Raw genomic sequence first — 26,775 nt, 5'->3', positions numbered from 1 at the left:
TTCTTGGCCACAAGGGCACGTTGCTGGCTCATTGCCAGCCTGCTGTCCACCAGCACTCCCACATCTTTCTCAATGAAGCTGCTTTCCAGTAGTTCAGCCCCCAACCTGTACTCGTGCATGGGGTTGTTCCTCCCCAGATGTAGACCCTTACACTTGCTTTTGTTGAATTTCATGATGTTCCCCTTGGCCCAGCTCTCCAGCCTGCCCAGGCCTCACTGAATGGCAGCACAGCCTTCTGGTGTATCAACCACTCCTGCCAGCTTGGTATCATCAGCAAACTTGCTGAGGTTACACTCATCCCCTCGTCCAGGTCATTGATGAATATACTGAATAGGACTGGACCCAGCACTGACCCCTGGGGAACACTACTAGTTACGGGCATCCAACCAGCCTCTGCCCCGTTGATCATGACCCTCTGAGCTCTGCTGTTTGTTCAGCCAGTTCACAATCCATCTCGCTGCCCACTCATCTAACCCACACTCCCTAAGGATGTTACGGGAGACAGCATCAAAAGCCTTGCTGAAGTTGAGGTAAACAATATCCACTGCTCTCCCTTCATTCATCCAGCCAGTCACACCGTCATAGAAGGCTATCAGGTTGGTCAAGCATGATCTTCCTTTGGTGAATCCACGTGGAATACTTCTGATAACCTTCTTTTTCTCCACAAGCCTGGAGATGACCTCCAGAATGAAATGTTCCATCACCTCTCCAGGGATGGAGGTGAGGCTGACTGGCCTGTAGTTTCCTTGGGAGCTCCTTCTTGCCCTTTTTGAAGACTGGGGTGACGCTGGCTACCCTCCAGTCCTTGGGTACTTCTCCTGTCCTCCGTGACCTTTCAAAGGTGATGGAGAGTGATTTGGCAAGAACATCCACCAGCTCCTTCAGCACTCATGGGTGCATCCCATTTTGGGACCCATGGATTTGTGAGGATCTGGTTTGCCTAAATGGTCTCTGACCCAGACCTCTTCAACCAAGGGGAAGTCGTCTTTTTTCCAGACTACTTCTATCTCCTCTGGGGGCTGGGATGCCCAAGGACTAGCCTTAGCAGTGAAGACTGAAGCAAAACGTACCCTGACAACATGCCCATATTCCTCCCAAGTGTCCAGTCCCTTTTTCCAAATACTATGAACTTCCTGCTTCCATATGAGGTTCTGTAAAAGGTCTTTTGTCATCCATGCCGGTATCCTGGCTTCTTTGCTTGACTTCTTCCTCTTAGTGATACACAGATCTTTAGCTCCAAGGAAGTGGTCCTTGAATATTGACCAGCTCTCTTGGACCCCCATGCTTTCTAGAGCCCTAACCCATGGGATTCCTCCAAGCAGGTATTTGAAGAAGCCAAAGTTGGCCCTCTTGAAGTCCAAGGTTGTAATTCTGCTGGTCACCCTGCTTCCACCATGCAGGATCCTGAAATCCACCACCTCAGGGTCACTGTAGCCAAGGCTATCCCCAACTCTCATATCCTCAGCCAGGCCTTCCTTGTTTGTTAGTATTAGGTCAAGCAACACATCTTGCCTTGTTGTGTCCTCCACCACCTGCACCAAAAAGTTATCCTTGATGCTCTGCAGGAACCTCCTGGGTCATGCATGCCTTGCCGAGTTGCTTGTCCAGCAAACATCAGGGTGGTTGAAGTCCCCCGTGAGAACCAGGGCTGTGATTGTGAGGCTACTTCCAGCTGGATTCATCAACTACCTCTTCCTGATCAAGTGGCCTGTAGAAAATGCCCACAACAGTGTCACCCATATTTGCCCGTCTTGATTTTTACCCACAAGCTCTCAACTTGTTCTTCCACTCCAAGGCAGAGCTTGATGCATTCCAGTTGCTCTCTCACATAAAAAGCAACTCCCCCACCTCGCTTTGCTGACCTGTCTTTCCTGAAAAGCCTGCAGTCATCCATTACAGCATTCCAATCATGCGAGCTATGCCCCCATGTCTCTGTAATTGCAATCAGATCATGACCCTGCGACCGCATACAGATCTCTAGTTCCTCCTGTTTATTCCCCATGCTGCGTGCGTTGGTGTACAGGCATTTCAGAGGGGTACTTGGGCACATGGGTTTCCCTGGAGGGGTGCACAAGGACCCACTATGGCTGTGTACACCCTTGAGGTGGTTGGTCTCCTGATTGTCATCTCGTGAGTCAGCTAAGGCACCTTTGTTACTGCTTTGATTGGCTTGGCCTATTCGCCCATTGGATATGACGGCATGAACAAGAGGAGCTTGTCAAATAATTTAGAATTAATTATTTGTTGGGTAATACTGATTCCCATGGACCCTCACTCTCAGTCCAGGAACCAAGCTGTTTGGTTGGGTTTTTTGGTTGGTTGGTTGGGTTTTGTGAGTTTTCTGTGGGGAGGAGTGGTTTCAAACTGAACAACCAAACTAAAATGGTCAGAAAACCTAATCCTACCCTGTCCTTTAAGTAAACTTCTGTATATACCTGTCTGTATATAAATATGTATGTATATATGTAATATGTAATGTAATCAGTAAAGCTTATGACCCCTTAGCATATATTGTTAATCTTTCTATCTTGCTTTTTTCCCTGTCCTTTTTTTTGTTTTGTTTTGTTTTGATTGTAAATTCTTTGGAGACTGAGTTTTCTCATTTGGCTCTCTAGAACCAAAGACAATGGCTAAGGATCTTGTTTGTGGTATTTAGGTGTTAGCAAAATAGGGGTAATTATTAGAAATATCAACATTATTTTATGTCAGCTAAATCCTGCTGAAAACAAATAATAAGATTACTTCATTCTCTGCAACCCTCTCTGGCCTCTGTCATTGCATATAGCAAAAAGTGAGAGCTGATTTAGGCTGCAAAAGAATATTTAATCCAATTGTAGCTGAAGAGAGGATTTGAGGTAGGCTGAATAACTGCATTTGTCATACAATTATGTATTGTAGTCCTTATGGTGGTGTGAAGAGAAGCCCAGAGTGTGTTTGCATACTTGTTCTTGCATTATAAAGTCAATTTTTGGTATGAAATAGAAATAGCAAAGATTCCTTAAAGATGTCATCAGAGATAGGACATGAAAGCAGTTAAGCAATATGGACAGGTCCTTGATGGCCTCTGCCTTACAGCTGTGCATAATACAGAGCTATTTTATGTGAATGAGGCAACCAAAAATGTAATGCATAATCTGACTTTCTTCTAAAACTGATGCATCTGTCAAGATATTTTGACCCAGAGAGAAGGAAAAGATTCAAAATATTTGAAATAACCCGAAAATAGTCTGTCTCATATTTCTTCAGAGTAGCTACATGCTTTTGGTGGGACAGCTGGTAAAGATAGGAAATTTCACCTGCTGGATGAAAATTAATTCATTCTTTCTATCAAAAACAAATAAAATTAAGATTTCTTGTAAGCTGCTGTTTCTAAGAAATTTTAATTTCAGAAACATTGACAGATGGCAATTCCTAGATTGTAAACAGGTACCAGCTGTGGCCCTGCTGTCTTGAACTGACACATGACTCTGCCATGGTCTGAAGCAGGCCTTTTGGGTATGATAAAGCAGCTGACTGACTCTAGCTCTCTTCAAATCATTGTCTGCATGCAACCTGCATGATGGAAGTTCACAACAAAACCAAAAATAATACAGCAGGCGTCACCACTTGGAAGGCCAGCTTCAGCTAGCCAAGTTACTCTGTCAACTAGTGTGACATAAATAATAATTATGCCCAAATCTTAGACTAAAATTATATCACTCAGTTCAGTATTGCAGTACTGAACACTTGTAAGGAATGCTTATGGGGCATCTAAGTATTGTTAGAAGTCAGATTCTCTGCAGAAATTACTGCTGTTGACTATTCACTCCTCTCTGATCATTACTACATTGAACACTGGCAACACAATGGCAAAACTTTCATAATAGGAAGGAGACAAAAGCATTGCACCTCACATCATCAACATCATCTGGAATAAATCTTACAGACTCATTAGGCAGCAAATTAGCATTGTTTAGAAAAATTATGATGCAAATATGAAACATGATAATGAGCTACAGCTGGTGAACTTGAACCCTCAGTTCAGCTAATTGGGGAGATCTGTAGATTAGGCATATGTATCCTGTCCTTCACTTTCTGCAGAGATAAACTTCACCTGTGCTTCAGATCTACTGGAAAAGTCCTTGTGACAGAGTAATTCTGTCCTAACTGAGGTCTGAAGTACCAGTGGAAGTAAAGTTACCTCAGTCATGTGTGCTCTTATGGCTGGTCAAGCCTTTTGCAGGGGACAGTCACAAGGGCGGGGTGGCTCTACTTTTAAAGGAAATCTAAGTTTTCAGACCTGTGTAGGAAACGGGCTTTAGGTCACTAAAACACTTCAACATTTCTACAATAGTGTGGACAATCTACCTGGTTTTCACAGCAATGAGTCAAGCCTCACAAATCAATGAGATTTGTCCACAAATTGCTGTGAATAAATCTGATCTGCTTGATAGTGTACAGTGGGATTTCTCCAATATCTTCCACCCAAAAAAGCTAATACAGAAACTAAAATTTCAAGAAAAGAGAGAAATCACGTCTATGATTTAATAACTGATTATAGGCTGGGAAAGAGAGGGAGGACTGAGCCCTTTCTGAGTTGTCACACAGGGTGGATATTTCCAGTGGAGCCCCAGAGGTACCTATGTTGAAGACCATGCTGCATCTTGCTTTTGCAGTTATCTGGTAAAACAAATGTAGAATGAGGTGGCAAAATCTGATGACACCGCGGCAATAAAATTACTATGTAGAGTAGCAGAACTACCTCACAGTACTAAGTAAGTGGGAAATAAAATAGCAGAAGAAATTTGGTGCTGATAAAGGCAGAGTAATGAAGACAGGGAAAGCCTGCCCTAAGTACGCGTTGATGGACTCCAAACTGTCTACCAAAAAAGCAGATAATTTTATGAAAATGACCTTTCATCACTCGGAAGTGAGTAAAGAAAATAAATTACTAGGAAAGAAAAGGAAAACAAAGCAGAAAACATTGTGTTGCAATATAAATCCACAGTGTGCCCGAATCATGGAGAGGAAAAATGTTTCTAGTTACAGAATCTTGAAGAATTGATGCAGCAGAACTAGAAATGGTGCAGAGAGTGGTGATAAGTGATGAAAGGTATGAATGACTTCCATTTGAGGGAGCTTAAATAAACTAGGGCTCATCTGCATGAAATAAGATATAATTAAACAGAGTAGAATATGGGGCTATGGAATTATCAGTGGCAAGATGTTAAATGAGGAACCATTATTCAGTGTTTTTGATAACACAAAAAAGAGAGGCCATCAAATGAAATTATCAGGAGACAAATTCTGCCTATATTATGTTATTTTATTTTTTTTCCTCACCTTTCAATTCACAAAGTGTTATTAGAGGTAACACCTCTGACTTAAGAGGGTTTTGAAGTGCTCCTCCTTCTTTACACCTAGTGTACAACTAGTGCAGAACAGCTCCTTATTGAGACTTGGTTTTGGGCCAGTAGATAAAGAAGAAACATATGCTTGGCCTGCTCTTAGGCTTTTCCTTTAGTATCCATGGCTAGACATAGCTGGAGACATTTTGTGGGGCTAAGTAGACCTTTGGCTTGACTCTCTATCTGTAGTTCTTAAATAGTAGGTACCGAAAAATAGTGCAGGTAGCCATATTTGCAGACTTTCCAGAACTATAACTCTTGTCTTTGCTACAAAGGCTCAAACTGAACTTTTCCATCCCAACATGGCTGGTTCACATGGTAGAGGCTTCCTGGTGTTTTACTTCAAGCACTTAAGACTTTCCAGATAAGTGCTATAGGAGACCTCATATTGTCATCTGGTATAGAAACTTATTCCCTGGTTCTTTTCTAAGAAGTGGTTAGTCTGGAGTTAAGGTAGACATTATTTACTGAAGGGAAAACTTAGTTTCAATTTGAATACTCTGGGTTTTAATTCTTTATTTTATTTTTTTAATGACAGCTTTTCTTTAATATCTGTATGCAACCTTAGTACTGCTCCTGTATGCCTTCTAGTCCACTTTTCTGGGACAAGCTTTACCACATGGGGCTGTGGAGAGCTAAAGTTCCTTTGTTAGCGGTGTCTACCTTGTTGGGGGTTCCATGTCATATGCAGCAGAGCAACAGTTCTCACTCCACCATCTGCTTTCTTTTTAATTAGGAGATGTCTTACATACATGAACCCTGAAATCTGGAATCTTTGCTGAGATATATAATTTAGCATCAAAAACACAACAGGATTTCTTGAGTACCTTGACAGTAACTCATGTGCAGCTGCATGCCCAGAAAGAAAATACACATAATTAATAAACCAGGCTTCTATTTCTGGCATCTGTCATTAGTTATAAATGGAATAATAATGAATTCATGCTGGAAAACCTCTTGACAGGACATGTTGCTTCATTTTCCAAGCTGCTGTTTCTATGGGTGTTATTAAAACTACTGCTAGATATGAAGAACTACTAAAAAAATTCATGAAAGCAATAAAATGCTATTACAAAAGGGAAGATCATCTCACTACAATATAGCTTTACACTTAGCTTAAGGCCATGGTTCAGCTCTGCAAGATGACACTTATGATTTCTGAATTAACAAACATATTCCTTGTGTGTATTCAAAGCTGCCTTTATTTTAGTGACAAAAGTTATCACTCCTTTTAACACTGCTGACACAGCCCAGATATGAGGAAAGAAAGGCTGGATTTTTCTCCTGACAAACCTGTCTTCAAGAGAATTGTTAACTAATTTTGAGCGATGAGGGTAGAGTTTGCCTTCAATCACAAATAGATGGTTCAGGATTACAGAAGTTTTATGGGACACAGAATCTTTATTACTGGTGATGATGAACAAGCTAGACAGAAAGCAGCTGGGCTTTTAAACCCCAGGTTGGTTGTAGAGCTGACAGTTAGAAAAATCTTATTGTTTTTTCCCCTCCAACTGTACAAGTAGCTATGGGAGTTAATAGGAGAAAAAAAAACCATGGAACTTATGTTGATGTTTCTTTTTTTAAAAGAAGTACATTTGAACACAAAATAAAATAAAAAAGAAATTTAAGTCTCCTAGGTTACATTCGATCCTCAACCCTGCTATCAAAATCTGTTATCTGAGCTGCTGTTACCTTTGGTCACTACATGGTCAGTTCCTAGAGATTGCTTTACCCACCAGCTGCATCTGGGCATCTGACAGACTTCCTTGACCTCAGAGGACCCAAGGTGTCCTGAAAGCGCAGTGTCTGAAGCAAAGGGGAGTATGAAAGAAATCCTAAACTTTCCTATTGGAAGTGAATGAGTGGAAGCAAAATTTAGAATCCAGTGGCAACTTTTTGCTATTCTTTACTTTTCCATTCCCCTTTCTTATCTGAAGTAAAGCTAACAAAATGCTTCAAACTCTCTCCCTCATATATTCTTGGTATTAAGAGACAGACCCTGTTTGTTGTTGAGTGATCACCTAATAGGCACCTTTCGTATTCTATATTGCTATGAGAATATTTTCCCCTTAACATATGTTTCTTGTTATGCTGTAATTTATTGGTACACAGCTATTTGGTTGTTTAAAAAAGTAATTTTTTATTATCCTTCAGAAAGGTCATGTATGATTACTCTTGTCACTCTCCTTAATGAATACAGGTGGCTGGGAACTTAGGCTAAATTCAGAAGTAGCAGTGAAATCTTAACTTCCTCACACTTAGAGGGAAGAAGGAGTATATTTGTCAAGGCACAGCATAGTTCTGAGGCAATTACTCTGCTGTCAGCACAGAGGCTACTCCCTCTGCTGCTGTACAGCTCTCAGACATGCTGCATTGCATGACATCAACATTCAAAAGCTTTCTAGTCATGGTTTAATTTTACTTCTTGACTCAGCAGTGTTAGTTCTAAGATCTATTTTTCTCTGTAATTTATCTTTTTATGGATGAACAGAAGTCCACTTTTATACAGAAAACTTGCACACTGTTAAGTCTTATTTAAGCCTTTTGTGCAACAGTTTATAGGAACCTGAATTTTAAATTATTTAGATTCCTAAATTCAAATAAAAATCCAGCCTCTCTGGATAGTAGTTTCTCAGCAAATATAGATGTTTCCAGTGAAAACTCATTAATTCCTCAGCTTGTTTCAGAAAGTTTGCTCTTAAGAAAATTCCCATTCAAGAAGCCTGTCATATGAAAGCCTAGGTTAAAGAGCCAATTACAACATAGTGGTGCACAGTTTGTTGTCTGAAAAGGGAAATGTTCATTTCAGATGTCCTGTATGTTCGAGTTTCCTTGGAGCATTATTTATTCTTCACTTAAAATATGAGATGTTTATTGAGAGGTATCTTGATATCCCATCTTAGATAATATGAAACAGAATAGGGAAATGCCTGTGAAGTGTCTTCAAAAGCATGGAAGAACTGTTGGTGCACTGTAGCTTCAGCAAGAGTTACTGTCATTCTTCCTGTAACAACATGAGCACAAAAGGCACTCTGAATGTGCTTCTTATGGCAATGGCTACCTAATGGCATTTCTCTAACCCAGATGTTTTTAATGATCCCGTGCAGCTAACCTTGCACTCTGTCATCCCCTGCAGACATGAAACTAAATATAACACCAAGGTGCAGAGCACATATGGTCCTACTTCGAGTTCATGAGCCCTTTAGTGGAGCCCAGAAACCAGGCAGCACAGCATTCACTTAGCATAAGTAGCTAAGAATTAACATATTTACTTTGTAAGCATGGTTAGTTGGACCCTACATCTATGCCCTTCTCCATACTTCTATTATTCTTGTATATCAAGGGAGCTCCTGCAAGAAGTCTAAACACCTACAGAATAAGGCATGCTGTGTGTGGCCTCATTCAAGACTTTTGAAAACAGCAGCCAACATAAGAAGGAGAGTTGCAACTTCTTCAGTTAAAAAAAAAATAAATATGTGAATGCCCTTGCCTGTGGATTTAGCATATATTGATGAAGGCTTTTACAGCCCATATCTATTCTCATCCTGTTTGTAGGGCCAAGAAAGGCCCTACAAACAGGAAAGAGAAGGAAAAGAAAGAAGAAGAAAAGAATCTGAGCTGCACAACGGTGTCTTCACCTTAGCCATTCACTGAGAAAAGCTGGAATGGAAACCTGGTTCTTTCTGGATTTTTTGGATCTCTTCCCAAATCTCAAGATTTGGCAGAGAAGCTTGTGACTGCTATTATTGCTTACTGTTGTTGTGTGTCAGCAACATATTCTTCATAGGCCGTATCAGTGATGGAGTCGCTACACAATGGATGTTAAAACTACATTTCAAGTCAAGTCTGGTTTCTTCTTCCTCCAAGTAAGACACAAAAAAATATCATCTTATTGAGGAAACCAGGTTTGAGCTGGGACCAAGGCACATATTTTTTCCTTCCAAATTTCAAAATTTGGCTGAAAGGTTCCTAAATGTTTGTCGCTTGTTGATTGTTGGCCTTCTTTGGTAGAAAGGCCTCAAAAGTGCAAGTGAGAAGAGAAAAAAATAAAAGCCAATGCTCTGATTCAGAAAAGAAACTAGGCAAAAACTGTACTTTCCTTCATTGCTGCAGCCACTCTGCGTGCTGTTGCAAAGCTTCTTCAGTTGTCTCTTCTGATCCTTTTTGACTCTATCACAGTGGCTGCCTAAAACCCTACTTTTTCGTCAACCCTTCTCACTATATTAATATTTCTGAATGTAATCTTTCTAGGTCTTAGAGTCACAATGAGGAGTCTCCTCAGCTGAAGAGAGAAGTAAAAGAAACTGCTAGTTTTGTCCTATAGTTATCTTCACCCTCCTACAAGTTACATTTCTGAGGTTCTTGTGGGTTTTGTGCTATTAGAGATCAGAGAATGGTTAAAGTTGGAAGGGACCTCCATATGTCATCTTGTCCAACCACCTTGCTCAAGCACCTAGAGCCAGTTGCCCAGGACCTTATCCAGATGGCTTTTGAATATCTCCAAGGATGGAGACACCACAACCTAGCATATCCTCCAGCTGAAATTGGAAAAACAAGAAAACAAAAAAATAGGAGAGTTTGGCTCCTGCATATAAGTATTTGTCAATCTCTTTTCATCATGTCCTGAACACAGAATAAGAAAAATAAAAACCTAGAAATAATACTACAAAATCTGTTGATAGCAAAATATTGGAACTGAAAATTGCATCCACAGCAATGGTTTAAGTGCCTTTCCAGAATTACCAATTTTAAAACAACCTTACAGCAGTACATGAGAAGTACATCAGCTTCTTGAAAGTTACAGTATGCTTTCAAGTCCTTTAGCCTACACAGAGATAGTTCTGAGAGGAAAAAGAAAATTCCTACCAAAAAGGCACTGAGAAATCTTTTTAATTCATATCAGATGTACTAAATTGCTTCAGTTAAAATGCAGAACAAAGACAAATGAGGGAAAATGTGAATCTTCCATCTGGTATTTCCCAGCCCAGGCATTTCAGGGCTTTCAATGCAAAGTGCTTCTTTTTGACATTTATGAAGCAAAATATCTGTGTCTTTCATTTCGCAATGGCTTTTATTTCAAATTTTATTTCGTTCATTGTATGGAAATAGCTGATAATCTCCAACCACTACACAAAACGCTTTGTTTCATCTGAAATGAATACTTTCTGACCATTCAATTAACCAAGGTATCCTGCAGACTCTAAGTACTGCAGGCAGTAAATGTCAGACCAGTAGAAGCCTGCCCTCCTGCATTTCTCCCACCGTTTTTCTTTTTTGTTTTGTTTTGTTTTGTTTTGTTTTTTGATAATGAAATATAATGGATAAATAAGTTACTTGTTTAGGCTTACACTGAGATTGACAGTGTTACTCAATGATGTTTTGGCTAGTTACTACATAAACAAACATTCAGAACTAGGGCCAATGTGCTGTGTTTTGTTGGTTGGGTTTTTCTGGCTGGGGTTTTGTTCAGGATATTTTTAGTCTCACCCTTTTAAAATTAAGAGTCAATGATGAAATAAGGTCTAAACAGTCAAAATTCTTTAAAATTAAGTGTATTGCAAGGTAATCTGGCAACAGACAGATACAAAGTAAGGAACACTTTACTCTGTTTTATGTAATCAACATCAAGTGCTGTCAACATTAGATAAAACCTTAAGTTGCATTCACTGTGCGTAATTCACATTATTTTAGGCTGTGGTGCATAACTTTAGATATTTAGCCACATTCATACAACCTGATCCTGCAATGATGTTTATGCTTACAGCAAAATGGAAACACTATTTCAAAGATCAGAGCACAGACAATTGGCAAAATAAGTCAACTGAGGGGAATGATGGAGAAATCTTGGAGTTTTCATATAATGCTTTAACTTTGATCACAGAGATCAGAGTGTTCTCCTGGAAACGCAAATTTGGAATAGTTTAAAATATTTATTTTAAATGGAACAGGGGAAAAGACATCCCATAACATGAACTTGCAAGTTTATTTTTGGGAAAAACATTATAAATGCTAGTTGATGACAAACCCTTTAATTAACATGCCATATCTGCTTAGGTATGCAGCAGCAGAAAATTAGGTAGTTTTTACATATTTAAGAGGATAGAATATTAATCAAGAAAGAGCTTATTATTATTATCAGACCAGAAAGGATGCAGACAGAATAGTTAAATGGAGATTAGCCAGAATACAGTCCCCAGTGTAAATCAGGCTGCAAATACTTCAGTTTCACAGATAACCAATATTTATGGTACCAGATCCTCCTCCTGTTCAGTAAGGGAAATGGGATAGACAAGCACATCTTTTTGATGCTAAGGCAAGATTCATGTCTGTTCAATCCCTAACTGGCCCCAGAGTCTTCATATATTAGAAACTTCTGCTCGAACACATCTCTTTAGCCGACCTCAGGGACCAGAAGTAGATTAAACAACATTCTGGGCTCTCATTAGCTTGTCTTTCCAGGAAAGGTTGGGCATGAATAAAGTCTTTAGTCAATGACCTCCTTAGATGCCATTTTGGCCCTAAAAGTTTGCCTGAAGCTTTGGGATAGGAGCCATGGAAAGACATACAGCTTCAGCCCTCTTCCCTTATTCCAGAAGGAAAGAGATATAATTATCTCTTGTTCTGAGGCTGCGAGAAAAACTGTCCATAAACAAAGCTCAAGTCAAATTGTACTACTTTCTGTCAAAAGTGACAAGCAACCTCTTCAACATCATGGCTAGCGAGCACACATGAGAGCAAAACACGAAAAAGGCAGCCATCTTCCCTCCTCTGAGCAGAGCGGGAGAGAAAGTGCACACGCCGTGTAACAGTTGGTATCTGCATTCCTGAGCCTAGTACTGGATAGATGCAGAACTCAGCAATAAAGAACATGTCAAGGACAGAGCTGTTTCAGACAGCTTGCAAGGTACCACAAGCTCTGCTGGCTGATGATTGCTCCAGGAGCACATCTACGCTGGGAGCAGGAGGAACCCAGTATGCGTCAGTCATGAGCTGCCCTTGGCTTTCTCAGGATGGACACCTCTATTACATAGCAGCATGTGAAAGATGGTGTTAGCACCACCCCTTCAGGCCACCAGCCAACGACTTCTGTACGTTGGAGAGCATCTGGTTTAGGGGATCAATGTAAAGGGAATGAGATGGGCCATGAACATACAGTCTTACCATACCCCTCCTGGGAATAATGAGCTCTGTGGAAAATGAGGTCATGTATTTTGTCAGAAAAAGCTAATTGCTCTGGCTGTCTGAAGGGAGAACAATGTATAATTTAAACTGTTTCTTCTCCTTTTCTCTCAAAAAGTTTCTCATCCATTGTTTTCGAGAGGCACAACCCTCTTCAGATTGGTGAGGATTTTTTTTTTTTAAGTAGTTAATGTTTCTGCTAAGCAGTTAGGAAGCACCCAGCTGTTAAAAGCCTTTAATTGGTGAGTCTGCACTTCTTCAGCCCCTAGGGGATGGCGACAAATAAATAATCTTGTCTCTTAGAAAAACCAACAATAACTGCAGATGTTATTGAAGTCGAGGTGAAAACAGATAATTGTGATTTACTAATTCGGGGATTAAGCACACCTTGTTCTGTGAAATTGCAGTGGGATACCCAGAATTTTCTGTGCTGCAATCTGATGGTCTGTTACTAACATTGTTTTGCACTTCTTCATTAGGACCCTGGGTATTGGGAACTACATCACCAGTAATCCTAAGAATTGACATGGACTGTTGCGATTTATCTCCCTTCAATACACTAGAGCTTGAAATACAGATGTATCCAGCAGTACATTCCTAACTTTTCTTGACATAATAATTTGAGACTTCCATGAGTTTCAGTGCACTGAAACTGATACCCACTTAGCAGTGGCTGAATTCCAGCTTATCTTCAGTTTAATAAAATATTTTAACTACTTAAATTATTTCAGAAATTCAGTCCTCCTCTGACAAGCAAGATATCAGTTCCCCACCTGGAATCTTTGTCTTTATATCTCTACAAGTTGCAAATAATGCAGTAGTTTCATTTTAAAAATTTAGTGGAAGTTTGTACTGCTGTCTGCTGTGCAAGCATACAAGAGTACAGTAATCTTCCTGCTGCCTGGCTTGAAATTAAGCTCAGTGCATTTTTATATTGTCCTTAGGTTTCCTCTGTGCTGTGGCTGCTTTAATTTGTTACCATCTAATGGTATTGCCAAGACTACTTCAGGAAGGTGACTGACAGGAAGAAATGGAGTCTGGGGACATAAAAGAAGGGATAAGAAACATTTTGGAGTTATGGAAGTAATTAATTAGTGAGGTGGTTCTGGAAGTCAGGTGGTTAATTCCCAAGGAAAATGTTTCCCATAATGTCGTTTTGCCTCGTGCTTCCTATAATGAGACTAGTGTTCACCCAGTACCATCAGCTGTTTTCAGCTCCTGGATACTGCTTGCCAAAGAGGGACTGACTGTTGCCTGCTAATGTAGGTGGCATGCAGGATGATCTATAGCACTGCCATGTCTTCCCTGGCTCCTGCAAGGCAAAGCACAGGAACCTCCTATTTCTGCTTTCATTCCCTGAGGCACCTGAAGCCCAAGTCCCTGGGACATCAGTCTGGCCTGGGCAGCGACACACTGTTCACAGCATCAGATTTGCCTAAGTCAGATTCTCATCTGGTTCATTCTTATTACCTGAGAGTGTATAAATGAGGTCAGTAGATCAGGTGAGAGGTAAGCACCTATTTACAACATTTACTGGATTATGAAGAGATAAAAACCATAAAACATGTTAATAATTTGACTGAACTCTTAGTTGAGAGGTAAGGATTTCTGCCGAAGGTAATTGCTCGTCCTTAGGCTAGAAACCTTATCTCTGCCAGGACAGAACTTCCTCACTGTGTCCTTTCCTTTAGCTCACCATTTGGACACTTATTTCATCAGACTCATTAGGGAATGTGAATGGTGTCTCAGTGGGGGTATCTCTGAAGAGTGTTTACTGCCTGGTAGATTTGAAGCATGTCTCAAAAACTCCCTTTCCGTGCCATATGCAGGACCTTATTACGTAATGATCTTTAAGTCATGTGGTGCTGTTTAGTGTCAGAAGACTGTTACAGGAATGGTCTTGTGAGAGCATGTGAGAATTCGTGTCAAACAAATAAGGTTACTGATATGCTGATTCCTCTATCCCTTTGTATTTGGATATCACTTGCACTGTGATCACAAAGCTACAATTTTGTAAATTCCTCCACATTCTGCAGTAATTTGCCCTTCATTTTTCACCACCATGCTCTTGTCCCTTAGCCAAAGCAAGATGCAACACAAACCTTCTTACTTGCTTCACAGTAACCTTCCATGTACCTATGAATAAAAGTGCACTAGTAAAGTAACGTATCTGAAAGACCTAATGGTGGTTTGTAATGCCAAAACCGTCTGCTTCCCATGGATGCCACACAACAAGCCAGAAATTACATAAATACCTTGGCAGCTGAAGTCTCTCTATCTCCTTGCTTTGGCATATCTAATCAGTTGTCACATTTCCTACCTAAAATATAGTGATCCAATCTATATAAAAACATTATCAGAAAAATTTTAAAATTAGTTAAGAAGGACTTGAAGAGTGATGTTCTTCACAAATTCTGCCTTTCTCAAAGGCTTCTATGTCAACATTGCTGATTTTACAAATCAAGGCATAATGTCTCTAACTGTCAGTGTTGCAAACCCAAACCAGAGTGGAAAATTGAACTGAATTCTTTCTCCATCATCAGAAATAGAAGTCCTGTAATCAGAGCTGAGCTGACAGGTTTATTAATGATGTGTGAAGCAAAACAGAATCTAGCTCAGCCTTCCATAGCTATGCATTGGGTCTGCAATGCTAATAGTGGTAAAATCATCATTACAGTTATCATTAAAAAAAATCCCCAAATGCAATTCAAAAAACCACAGAGGGAGCCAATACACTGAGTATGATGGTATTGGCTTCTACAATCCTTCTGCTTGCTATAATCACATTTTAAGTAACAGTTTGTGTGTTTAATTGTTGCTGTATTTATATAGAAATAAAATTTAATTTGATGACACTGACTTCCTTGGAGAGCGAAGCTACATTTAAAATAACCTTGGAAGAAAACAAAAAGACTCTGTGAAACAACGGAACAATAACTAGTCAGAATCAGAGACTGGAACAAGAATTTAGCATGCTGAGAAACTAGAGAAAACATCCAAATAGACGATCTTAATCTTCATGAAGCAGGAAGCCATACAGAAGCTGTGAAGTTAAATGTAACAAGACAAAACTCTTGTAATAGGTATGAGAAAGTCTGCAGAATACTGGTAAATGGCTATGGCTCACAGATTTGAGGTTTTGCAACAGAACATGTAAGAGAAAGAAAAGAGCTGCATTCCTTGAAGAATACCAGCCACAAAATGTTATACAATGCAGTATATTTTCCCATCTCTTCTTACGATTCTGTGTTTAGGGCTGACTTTGGAAGGAAAACCTTACGGGTTTATTCTTCTCTTACTTTATTTCCTTGGATTTATCTGTAAAACAGGTCTGTGTGAATGTTAATGGCTGTTTTCTTGTCATTGTGGAAATAGCAGCAAACCATCTGAATTCGCTATTTTGCATTACAAATCATAGTATTTAAAGGATTAGAATATAATTTACAGGTAATTTTTAAAAAGGGGGCTGGCAGTCCAAGAGGAATATACTAGATCATTTGGTCCAATTCTATCCCTAAATAAATGTCATACTGTGAATAAAGAACTTGGATGTGATCCAAGTATAAAAGATTACTGACAGTAATTGTGCTATATGAGCAAATCAGAAATCCTGATATTGATTTAAATAGGACAAAGATGTTATGCATGATCAGAAGTAAAAGTTTATGAAGGAGATTTTTTTATATTTCCATCATTCTATATTGTGATTTTGCTTTAGATGGAAATGATTCATCCATCACTCTATCTCCTAACTAAGGAAAGGATACTATTTTGGTGTCAAGCTACCATGGAATCTTAGTCCTCAAGCTGGGTCAACTTTCAGTTATTTACTGTTGAAATACATCCCTTTATTCTTACTATGACAAATACTTTTGGTTCATTACATTACAGAAAATGTCAGATTGTGAATAGAAACATGCTTAGGGAACCTAAGATCCTATGTGTCATTATTGCTTTTTATTCATACCAGTCATTAACTATTTCTCATTAAGAGCTTTCCAGGCAAAAGTACCTCCAGTTGCTCTCCTGGGTTAGAATCAAGGGCATCAGGAAGTGCAGAAGTAAACACAGCTGAATATTCACCTGCTTATTATTGGTTTAGATTATAGCAGTGACTAGGCAGTTTCGAGATGGAAAGGGTCACACACCACAGCTCAGCAGTGCAGTAAATGCTGGTTTAGGGCCCCTTGTGGTGTTGAATGAAAGATAGTAATGGCACATAGTATTCTACTTCTGTAAATTTGCACCATTAGTTGAATTTTTTTCATTAACTTTGTACCTGTGATTATGACACCAGATCAGGTACACTCTGACATTCTAATGTTATGCTCTACCAAGTACTGCAGGTTCTTCCACAGTCGACATTGAAGCAAAAAGTCAATATAAACTTTGTATTGTGTGTTCCTGTATATGAGAAAAATTCAGCTGTATGCACATACTTACTTGGATTAAGTTTATGCTGGTAGAAAATTCCTGCAGTGGCTGATCAGATGTTCAGGACTGAGAATCCAGAGCCACCATCGCTGCCACCGACTATGTTTAGTATTTGCTGTGGAAGAGCAGGGAGCCAAAGTGAAACCTCAGCCATTTGCTGCAGAGTCATGTGGAACACCAGACAAGCAAAGAATATCACCAGGAACAGGCTGCCATCAATGGGCTGCCATGCACTAAAGTCAGACAGACACATGCACCCCACCTCGTCCCAGTAAAATGTGGGGCTTTTGTGTATTGCACTTCACAAATAGGGTCAAAGGTAGATTATTTTGGACTGGGTCTAGAAGTCCAGTCCCTTCTGTCCCAGGCAGCTGGAGCCACAGTTATTTTCTCTACTTCTGAAAGAATAAAGTGCTTGCCCACCCTGCTCCTCTACGAACAATGTTCCTGAAGCTCATCCCTCTTGTGATTAACAACCCTTTAAAAGTAACCTGGATGTACCCATGGGTGATTTATCCTTATCTGTTTTTGTGCTAACCTAATTCTTTACCTCAAATAATGCTCCCTTTTTTCTTTGCTTTTAGTACTCACACATTTACAATGAACAGTCATATCTTTTGTCACTTTCCAGCTCTCCAAGATTCTTCTGATAGAATAAACTTTCCTTTCTTCAGCTCATCCCACAAACCCTATTCATTCAAGCTCACACTGGATCTTTCTGGGCAGGTGACAAAACTTGTACCACACAGTCCCACTAGAGCTTTCCCAGTGGCATGCTTCCTTGCTAAATATTCCCCACCTTCAGTAGTTACGGACTGCATTTTCTCTCTTTAGTGCTACATCACATTGGTGGCTTAGAGTCAGGCCTTCATCAGTTAACATGCCCAGGTTTTTCTTGTCATGATTCCAATAGGGAAGACCCAGCTTGTAGCAGGAGTTCCTAGTATGAGCCCTTCTGCATATGGCCTTGCATGTTGCAATGTTAGCATTTCACCTATTAATTTATCTGTTAACAAGGTCAACTATTACTTTTTACAATATGCCAAACCTTATCAATGTTTATAGCTTCCAATGTGGTGCTGTCAGCAAATTTTATGAAAGTACACTCCCACTCTTTCTGTTAGAATTACTAATGAAAAAAAAAGTGAAACAAGTGCAGTTAAGCTCCAAACAATGATGTCTACCAGCTTTATAAGATTGTATACACTCTGGTAATGCTTTACATTATTTACAAAGGACAACAATTATTATTTCCTAGTTTATTCAGTACACAATCTCTAACAACATACGTGGAAGTAAATTGTGTATTTCTGCATGACTGCAAGGCTCACAGGGCAGTGAAGAGGGTGGTCACTTAAAGACTAATAGGGGCTGACTAAGTACTGAACTTTTTCAGAACACTGAAAATGAGATAAAAGGAATTCTGTTTACAGTTTCTGCTTTCTACTCAGAGCCAACTCTTAGCTAGTCACCAAATGCATTAACTCCTGGTTCTTCTCTGATTTTGTAACATTAACCAGTAGACAGATGTTCATATAACATGGTCATCAGAACAACTAGCATTGATGGTACAGAGGCTGGCAATCATATCTGAAAGACTAAGGAGAGGGGACTAGAGGTCTGCAGTGCAGCCAGCAACCCACTCCTCTGCATCTGGTTCAGGATTTAGAGCATGGGTGTTAACTCTATAGTGTAAACTATGCTCCTCCTCTAGTACATTGCAGAAACAGGGAAAGTGAGTGGTACTGTTTGTCCAGCAGCATCAAGAGTCTCTTGTGCGTTTGTGACATCCGAGCCCATTCACCCTTCATTACCTCTACATCTAAAGCAAACAGAGCTCTGAAATAAATCAGTGTTTAGAAGGATCTCAGAGGTGGATGCTACAGAGACATTGTTATGATTAACCTTTCTGGCCACTGAGTACCTCTGATTCTCCTAGTAAATCCAGTAGAACTAACAGAAACTCACAAACAAGCCTCCTGGAGAAAGGAAGAAAATCCAGTGACTTTTTCTGATAGGCAAGAGGATGATGTGACACTGTAGGACCAAGCTGTCTTCCTTGGCAAAAGAGACAAATCTCTATGAAGGTTTTCTGCTAGGACATGAACAAAGTAAAGGGGTGTTTCCTTTAGCATGTCATTTCTTTGTCCTCTACAGATCCTTTAGATGTGTGTGCCTGGGGAAATGAGATCTGGGAGAGAAAGTACATTTTGAGAAAACACATAATGTTATTCATTTTGCCCCTGGGAACCTCTACACTTATTAATACTGCAGAAAATTCTAACATGTTGACTTTTTTTTTTCTCCAAATCACAGCAAAAGTCAAAGAAACAATGTAAAATAGAACATTAAAACATTGAAGACGTTGCATTTACTTGCAGACTGACATAGATCCAGCTGAAAAGCTGCAGCCCTTCAGTATGGTTTTTTTCAAGACTCTTGTGCCCATTTTCTGCCCTCTTGCTTCTTCATGCACTGTGATTTATTCATGATGCAACCCAATCAGGAACTGGAAAAAAAATGTTTTCATTATCTTCCTCTGGTGAAAAATTCAGCTAAAACCATCCTATTTTTTGAACAGAAATGTGTTCAAACTTGACATAGCTGTGGTCTAATGTTAAAAATATTGTTTCAGTATAGTGTTTCAAGCAGTCCTAATTTGAACCCATTCATTTGGGATGGCAAAGAATCACATCACAGATTTAGTGCTGGATGTATAAAATGTATTCCTTCTTTGGAAAGCACAGAGCCCTTTCTACAGTGAAATGAGAGCACGAGCATAGTGCCAGAGACAAGGCAGAGCCAGCCGTGTTCATCCAGCGTAAGAGAATGAATATTGCTTTTTTTCCCAAAAACAGTCCCAGGCAAGATGTGTGCATGATAAGTGGCGGGTGCATTGGAGAGACATGGCTCTCTGTCCCACAGCTGACACCCACAGCCCCATTACTGGCTCATTGAAGTAGTATTTCATGTTTGAGCTTGCTCTGCTTATGAGCATAAATTGCTGCATTTCAACCTCATAAATACTCATGGCATATGACTCAAAGGGCAAAGTTTTACTGATGAGCTGTTCTTGTTCCAAGGACTCTGTCTCTGCTTTTAGCAGTGTTTGGAGTCTGAAGATTGCTGCTTGGGTGGCCCCTTTAACTGTAGGTCAGCAGCAAGCAGGAGAAACCTGGAGCCATACCCAAGTCCTACTATCAAACAGCACGTGATGTCAGCTAACCAAATCTTAGGGAAGGAAGGACTGTATCTTTCAAAAATAATTATGCATGAGGAGTCACTGTGAAGGCAAGGGACCTGCTTGTGGAGGTAGTCCGAAAGCCTTGCAGAACTGCTACACTCACAAGACTGTCTTATATTTGACTATTATCAAACTGTATACTTGAAAATGTTATCTCTGTGACACAAAATAAAAACTAGTGGTTTTTTTTTTTTAATTCTGATTGTTAATAAATGGAAATTGTGGGGGGGTCATAAAACATTTTGTGGTCACTCGTAGCTGTATTGATAGATTCTCATTTTACTCATGTTTCTTCTGCTTCATCTTTCCGGAGACTGGGAATCCATCACACATTTAGACAATGTACAAATGTAACAAAATTATAATCCCTAATTTGATAGTTATGGGTGCCAGAATGCATCCTACCAGTCCTTCCAAACCTGGAAGAAGTTGGATGCAGTTAGTCCATTCCCAGGTGGAATCTCTTTCCACTAAGACATCTATAATATAACACAAAGACAAAACACTCCAGCAAAATGGATCAGAATTTAATTTTTTCTTTTGCATGTTCTGCAAATGGAGGGCACCAAGTATCTTGGTTATCAGCTTCCAGTAATAATCCTAAAACCTTGCTGACTCAACAATATAGCCACTCACTGACAGCTGAGCAGCAGCTCTTAAGCAATGACAGCTCTTCAGTAATTTATGGCAGTGTAACCTGCTCCCAAGAAGTGAACCACTAAATTCAGCCAACATCAGGTATGTCCTCAGTCGTCACTGCCTTGAATCTTGGAAAAAATGCTGTTCTCCCAAAGGGTTTCACATGTGCCTGGAATTCTTCTGATAATTACTGGAAAACTATGCTTTAACTAAAGAATGTGAAAGTCAGAAAGTAGATCATCTCCAAAGTGAAACAGCTCATGGACAGCAAGTGGAGATATGTAATCATGGCACACCCCAGAATTAAAAGACAAAGTATTGTTAAGACCACTTCCTAGGCTACCGCTCTGCAGATCTACAACAGCAAAGAGCTTTCTCTGTCACAGCAACTAACACCACCCACCCTCAAAAGCAACCTGCAGATCCCAGTGGTAAAATTCAGTTTATTTTAATGAGAAAGAGAGAGTGCGTGCATATAATGTATTTTGGAAATAACCTTACAGAGTGTCTTTAGTGTGGTCATCATTTTATACCAGTAGAGTATACTGTAAGCTTTTGGGGGGGCTGTTTTGAAACCGAGATATTTAAGCTGGGTAATATACATGACTGTGAACTGACTATGAAGGACATTTGCTGGGACACAACCTTAGTATATTTTTCCTGCTTCCTGTTAAATTATCTGCCAATTCACCAGCAGTGATCAAATCACTGAGGGTCTGCTAAGAGCTCAACCTCCATGCTCATCAAAGTCCTGTCCTGCACAGAAATAATTATTCTCCTCTCTTCTCATAAGTATGTCATTCATAAGTGCAGGAATTGCTATTGTCATCTTCCTGATGACCAGATGAATGCACATGCTAATGTGTCATTGGTAGCAGGAGCTTTTCTACTACTTTGATTACCATGAGAAGTAAATTCAGTATGGGCCTGGAATCTGTATAATTACTTTGTACTGGCAACTGTTTTTTCTTGCATTCAGTCTGAAGAATCTTTATGTATACAAGTAGTCTTCTGTACTATGATGAGCTGCACTAGAGAAACACATCAGTTTTCAGCAGGGAATTAACCAGTGAAAGGTCATTTTGGTCATTTATAGCATCCTGCTCTATTTAAGATGATATGATTTAGATTTAAAAATGTTATTTATATCATGAGGCTAATTAAGCAACATCTCACAAAAACTAAACTGCTTGGAAAAAAAAGGAAAAAAAAAGAAAAGGCCTTCTTTGGAATTATTGTAATTAACTTTAAGTAAATGGGAGAGGTTGTCAAACTTGCAACAGATGTTCTTTATTTTTATGTCACCTCATCTTGTAGCACTGCTTATGTGCCTCATTCTGGACAGACTAGTGATAATCTGTTCTGAAACTCCACCTGAGGAGAAAGAGGGGAATGGTTTGGATGCACACATTTGCTCAACATTTAGTCTATCCTCTGCTTACCAACAGTTCTTTACATAAACAAAGAAACTATTCGTCCTGACTTGTTATGGTCACTGCCTGGTATGTTTGAGTAAAATATTTTAAATGTTGTTATATTCCTTTGACATATCCTGTCCCTCTGGGTGGTGAAAATTTTTCTGAATTTGCAGAAATAACTCCATAGTTTTAAATAATTCTTTGCAATGGAGAGATTTTTTCCCCCACTTTTGCATAGACAGAATGGTTGTACATTTGTCTTTTCTTCATTGTCTCCCTCCCATTGTATTTCACTGTCAATAGCGAGAGGGGAGAGCTGACAACATGCACAGAAACAGTCTCATTATTTCTGAACTGATTGTGTGGAAAACATCTGTTTTCTGCCTAGCTTCCCTTGTTTGTACACACTCACTGCTTCCAATGATGAAGTGCTGAGAGGAAAAGGACAACAAAACACAGCAAATGTGCCTTGCTTGTTGGTTGTCCTAGTGGTTCGCAGCCCCACTAGTGCAGTAGCTCTGAGTTCATCAACAAGAACTGATGAGCCACTGAACTAAACATATAAGCTGAATTCAAGTCAGTACTGTACTGTCGTCTAAGGATTCTTCTGTTGTGTATGAAGACTAGTAAGCTTTGTCTTTGCCTTGTTGCCCTGCCCTGTTGACTTCTGGAGTTCTTGGATAGTCCCAATGTGCAATTTTGAATGCTCTGCTTACTGTTTGCCTGCTGGATATAACATGTGATGACATAGATGTGAATGGTAGATGACAGTCATCACTATTTAACTGTATACCAGGACTGGAATCAGGGCCATCAAATGGGAAAAGCGTTCATTATATTTAAATAGATATTTACATTTATCACATTTTTAACCTGTTATCACTTCTATCTCCTCCTTCACAACCGAAGTGGTAGACGAAGTTTCCCTGAAGTTTGAAATTTGATATTTGGCAAAGAAAACAAAGCTGATAGTGTTATGCTTCCTAGCTTTTTCCAGTCACTTGTTTTTCTTCATGGCTGGATTCTACTTTTCTTTATAGATCATCTCTCCTCTTCCAAACTGGGATGCTGAAGGGTCTCATTGAGTAAGTTCAGCAAGGTCCCCTTTTCTCATCAGGTGATTTGTTTTTACACTGGCCATCCTCACTGTGGCCTCACTTGAACTTGAATCTGGTGTCATTCTCTGAATAATACTGAGATCTGCTGGAAGGCTCAGACAAGCCTGTACATTATCTATGCAGTACAGTTTGACTTATCATTATGATATTTTGATGTTTTCTTACAGTGATATCAGAAGGTCCCAAGCAAGGCCAATAATTTAGCTGCACACTATCCAGTTACATGGCAAAAGAAAATATTGGTCACAGAACTAACAGTCCAGGAATGGGGCTCTTACCTCCCTGGGCCAATTGTATCACAAGCTTTACACTATTCATGGCCTCCAAGAGCCTTCTGTGCAGTGGCTCATGGAGTCTTCCATATTGAGATGAAGCTCTGTGGGATACAAGTCCTTTATCTGTTCATTACATATGTACTTCCTAGAGCAGGCTTTTCTAAAATGTCGTATCCCAATGAACACAAGTACTTGTACATACTCTGTTTTTACTAATGGACCCAATTTCTTTCCCTTTTATTCCCTTAAGAAAACTTCTTTTTCTTCCCATGGCATCTTTCTGACAAGCAAGGCTGGATAAGAAACAGCCCTTAAAGTGTTCTGAAATGTTATTTTTACTCAGCCCGGCACTGTTTTGATTTGGTCCCGGAAAAAAAACACATATTTTGCAGAAATCCCGGAGGGAAATGCTGTCGTATGGTTTCAATCTTCAGTGTAGATCCTGGCCTCCATGAAACACTCATGGCTGGGAAAGGGAGCCAGGACATGGGAAGATAGGCACACCCTAAAACTGGCCTAGATCATTCCTTGTTGATCTTATTTTGTACCCCTCTGAACAGTCCCATCTGAAATGAAACTTATTTTACAAAGCCACTATGTTTTTTCCTCCAAAGCTTCATTCTAGCCTCTTTGCTTCCATGGTCTGCGGTTGCAGTGAAAAAGGTATTGTGGGAGAACCTCAGCAAGTGTAACTTTTTAGCTCTAGTAGTGTCAACAGCGCTGTATCGACTTAAATCAGCTGAGGGCCTTGAGAGATGTTTTTGATTGACAGGTTCTGTTCCCTGGGAAATGGGTGGAATAATCAATGACTCACAATAGCATGGCTTAATATTAAGAGTTTTTAAGAGGCAAGCATCCCCAAAGCTGACACTGGCTTCATTCAAGGAGGTTAGAATTGTGTGGACCCTGGAGGATGATTGTGGTTGAACACAAAGGAAGAATAATCTTCCTTGAAGAAATCCTCTTGCATTTTTTAAAAATAATTTCCATGTCATCCCTCAGAAAGAGTTGTCTCATAATCCTCAGCTTTTGTAGGGGAGTCATATTAAAAAACGCGGTTTCTTCTTCAGAAGAAATACTAAAGGGAAAAAATTCTTCCAAACTGGAAGTGGAAGAATTCCTCTTCCCCCTCCCCACGCCAAAAATAAAGTCTGATCAACTACTTGTTCAGTTCTATCATCAATATCTTCTCTTTCATTTATCACCTAGAAAAGTTTGCGTTCAATGTCAGTTCAATAAGCTTGTTTTTTAAAACAAATCTCTTCTATCTTTTCTTTAAACTACTGATTATTCTCACCATGGTCAAAGGCAACAGTCCAGCATCCACAAGTAATCTTGAGAAAACAAGTGTGCAAAATACACCACTGCTGAACAATCTGCTCTTAGCATACCATGTTGTACTGACGTTGAGTAAAAAATAAAAGGCAATGAGAACACTTATTTCACTCATTTGATCCCACAGACCCTGTAAACAATATGGGAGATCCCACAGACCATAAACAGTATGGGAGTATATCAGTAAACACCCTTGCAAAAATAATTTTGTAATCCAAGGTGTTCCCTGTAATTTTTAAATTTGTATTAACTTTTGGTACGCTGAGCTGTTTACCTTTCTAGCCGCTCTTCTCTCGGTTCATTTCTCTCCACTATTTAGTCCCATATAAGTTACCAGTCTGCAAAGAGCTGGCATTATTTCATGGTTCTTGCAAGACAGTACAGCTTGCTAGCTTTTGCCTCAATGCACTACTTCTATTGTTTCTCTTATACAATGCATGCACCCACAGTGTCAAAGGCAATTGTATCACAGAACTAATAATAATGTTCTAGTGTTCGAGAGGGCAATGGTCTGCTTTTTCTTGGACACAAAGTATTTGGCTTTGTTAACTTCTCTATTTAGAAGTTGGATTAGCACCAATAAAGGAGTGCCCTTGGGACCTTCTCATGTACTCATGGCTTCTAAAGTAATCCTACTTGGAGTTCTGCAATCATGAGAACCACCTCTTGCAGAGCACTTTTCTCTCACAGATCTCAAAGCACTTTATATGGGGAGTCAGGGTCATTCTGGAGGTGTAAAGCCTGAGAAATAAGGAGGTGGAGTGAGTTGCTGAAGGTCATCCAGAATTTGAGTAGGAAAAAAACCATAGAAGAATATTAGTCCTTAATATTCTAGTCATTACAACACAGCTTTCTTGAAGGAAAAATACAGTATCAAGTCTAGCACACAAGTGAAAAGATACTAAATGCAAAGGAATTAAAACTATCCATCAGAATGTTTTTCAAAGTCTAAAATGTGTCTCTTCTTTCTTTTACCTCTTCCCACAGGAAAAGATGTTCTGGTACATAACCAGTCCCTCCTAGCCCCACACTTTTTAGAATAATGCTGTGGATCTGGACATCGTATCTTATCAAGATTTTAACCAAAATTTCTCATTCTTTCAGTATAAGTCTATGGCTCTTTTTCAGTCAATGTCTAGATGGACTACTCAGACAAACACAACAGAAGATGAGAAATCCCATGGAGAAAGGGAAGCAGCTTCAGCCACTGGAAGCAAGACATGAAGATTTGAATGGTCATCCCTCAAAAAAATTGAAATCTGACCATTAGAAATATGGTCTTCAAAGTCCATTGTGCAATGTAAGTCTCATGTATTTTTTCAGCACAATTTCATTTTGCTTGGTTGATGTAGAAATTATTTCTGCTTATTAACACATACATGTGACCAGTTTTAAATGATACAGTGATGATACAGACCCTAGCATTTTTAAACTGCCAAACACTTTTTAAATTGGATGGGAATCCCACAACTAGCTAAATATCTATCCACTGTCATTTATACTAGCTTTAGCACAACTAGCATTTTCTAGTTGAGTAGCCAGATTTATTACACAAAGTGGGTTTAGATCCAAAGATTCTCCAAAACATTACAAGTAATATAAGTGAGTAATGGATGCATTAAGAGTTTTCCATCTTTATTGTCCAGGTCAGTCAACAAAGATGTTATCTGAAAATGTCTTCCCGGGGGTCTGTGAACTTCATGGTATACTTCAGTAAGATGTTAGTAGATTAGCATTCACATAAAA

The sequence above is a fragment of the Phalacrocorax carbo genome, chromosome 1 (genome assembly GCF_963921805.1).
Source record: "Phalacrocorax carbo chromosome 1, bPhaCar2.1, whole genome shotgun sequence".
In the NCBI taxonomy this organism is placed as follows: domain Eukaryota; kingdom Metazoa; phylum Chordata; class Aves; order Suliformes; family Phalacrocoracidae; genus Phalacrocorax; species Phalacrocorax carbo.
Note: the sequence above shows the minus strand (reverse complement) of the source record.